The sequence below is a fragment of the Dermacentor silvarum genome, chromosome 4, assembly GCF_013339745.2.
Source record: "Dermacentor silvarum isolate Dsil-2018 chromosome 4, BIME_Dsil_1.4, whole genome shotgun sequence".
Taxonomy (NCBI): domain Eukaryota; kingdom Metazoa; phylum Arthropoda; class Arachnida; order Ixodida; family Ixodidae; genus Dermacentor; species Dermacentor silvarum.
Window position 1 is genome coordinate 232,817,441 of NC_051157.2, and position 2,475 is coordinate 232,819,915.

Sequence of the window (2,475 nt, forward strand, 5' to 3'; positions counted from 1 at the left end):
CCGGTCGTTGCGATAGTAATTCTGCTCAGTACGAGAGGAACCGCAGATTCGGACACTTGGTTCACGTGCTTGGTCGAGAGACCAGTGGTGCGAAGCTACCATCCGTGGGATTACGACTGAACGCCTCTAAGTCAGAATCCCGTCTAAGCACTGCAACGATATCGTGTGCACTTGCGGCGAAAGCGGGTAAGATTAGCGCCGGGTCGAGCGCGGCGGGCCGCCGCGCTTCCCGGCTCGATGACGCCAAATGAACCCAGAGAGCGCCACACCGGAGGCCGAGTATTGTCGAGGCCACTGGTCGCTCTCCGGGGCTATGGCTGGCCTGAATCGCTGCAGTGTCAAATCGTCTGAAGACGACTTAGGTACCTGTCGTGGTGTCGTAAGTAGTAGAGCAGCCACCACACTGCGATCTATTGAGGCTTAGCCTCTGACTGGAAGGTTTGTCCGCGGTACAAAACTGAAACGTACATCCTTCCCGAGGCGCCTTATGCGATCGCAGTGCTTGCCGACAGGTGCGGAGTTTGTGTTGCGCGTCCGAAAGTGGACGACGCACGGACGAAAAATTAAAAAAAAAAAATAAAAGGTGCGAGCTCTTTGCTGCGGTGAAACTCGCACAAAACGGTTGCCGCGAACGGCAACACAACGGCGCAACGGCTGGGGACCGTTGTTGCCGCAGCGTGCAAGTCGCTGGGCGGAACGCGACCAAAGTGTGTTGTGCCTGCTGCCGCTGCTGAGGTGCGGCAGTGATGAGAAGCGCACGGTTTTCGCAGAGATCAGACTGCGAATGCGTGCAGCCACGTCTTTTGCGAAAAGCTCATACGGGCGGCGCGCCGTATGAGCGAAAGGTCTCGCAATTGCGGACCATTGTGCGAGAGAAGAATCTGTGGATTCTACGGGAGAATGCGCGAAGGGGCGACGCGCAGTGCGAGCAGAGGGAATCGCACGTGTGACCTGATCTCGTACCAAAGAAGGGGTGCTTTTTCTCGTACCAAGGAAGGGCTGTTTTTCTCGTGGTGACAAAGCCCCCTGTTTGAGCAGGTCAGCAAAGAGAAAGAGGCCTTTCGCGCTTCGCCGAAGGCCCTTCGCGCGAGCGTTGCATGCTGCGGCCTCGCGCGTACATTGAAAGGGGGGGGTGTTTTTTTTTTTTTTTTTTTCCGCCGCCCCGGTTGACGTGTTTTTTTTGGCCGCCCCGGCTGACGTGGTAAGGGACTTTGCCGCGCGCTTGCGCGCGGCCCCGCGGCCCCAACCGAACCGCCAGCAGCAGATTAGACAAACAGGTGTATGGACACCGACGAGGAGTCACGCCGGGCTTAAGCGCCGACCATTTTCGGTCACTGTGGGTGGCTTAAGCGCGGGCCTTTTTTCTTAATTTTTTCTTTTCCTTCTTGCCCCGGTTGACGTGGTGGCGCGCTTAAGCGCGGCGCTTCAGCTCGGCCACTGTGGCCCCGGTTGACGTGGTTTTTAGGCCGCCCCGGCTGACGTGGTTGGTAAGGGACTTTGCCGCGCGCTTGGGCACTGCCCCACCCCACTCGCCAGAAGACTAGCTGAATGTCAACACCGCGGAGGAGGAATCGCGACGCCAACCAATTTCGGTCACTTATGAGCGGCTCGATTGCCGCATTGGCGCCTGCCGACTTGCATCGCGTGCAGCTCAAACGCGCGTTCTTCGCCGCCCCGGTTGACGCGGTTTTTTGGCCGCCCCGGCTGACGTGCTGAGGGACTTTGCCGCGCGCTTGCGCGCCGCCCCACTCACCCGCAGACTGTCAACACAGAGCAGGAGGAATCCCGGGTTTTTTTTTTCTTCTCCTTCCTACCCCGATGGACGCGGTGGCGGACTTTCGGTGCGTCGAGTGCGGCTTAAAGACTTTCTTTGCCGCCCCGGTTGACATGGTAGCGGACTTTGCGGGTTCTTTCCCGCGGCTGTTGGCGTGTTCTGTTTTCCTGTGTTTTTTTTTTTTTTTTTAGGTGCGCTCGTAGTCAGGGTAGGCAAGCGCCACGTATCACTGATGAAAACTGGCCGCGTTTGAATGCATAAAATTCTAATGAAAATATCTAATGAAAACCAAACCAGTAAGAAAGGCGTCCAAAATTGCCAAATTTTCATTTCAGAACACATTTACATTTAAGAACATTTGTTGTTTTCTTTGCTGCCTCGGCTGAATAATTCTGAAGCAGGATTTGCCACAAAAGCAATTCTTTTTTTTTTTTTTTTTCGAGCGCTTTTTTTCTTGCGTTTCCGTGGTCCCTTACAAAAATAGTTCTTCTGCAGCACAGTGTGCGTGTGTTCAAATTTGAGAAAAAGCCCTGTTCTAAATAGAAAGAAGAAAACAATTTCGGTTAGAGCAACTGCAGAAGAAGAAACGACGTTCCGATTCTGAAGCAGGTTCTGATTTGTCACAATCGCAATTCTCTCTTTTTTTTTTTTTCGTGCGCTTTTTCTCCTTGCATTTCCGTGGTCCCTTACAAAAATAGTTC

At 54.0% G+C, this 2,475-nt stretch overlaps 1 pseudogene; it reads left to right on the forward strand.

Moving 5' to 3' along the window:
* LOC119451281 (large subunit ribosomal RNA) overlaps window positions 1-444 on the forward strand; it is a 9,043-nt pseudogene extending 8,599 nt beyond the window's left edge.
* Window positions 445-2,475: the final 2,031 nt, after the last annotated feature.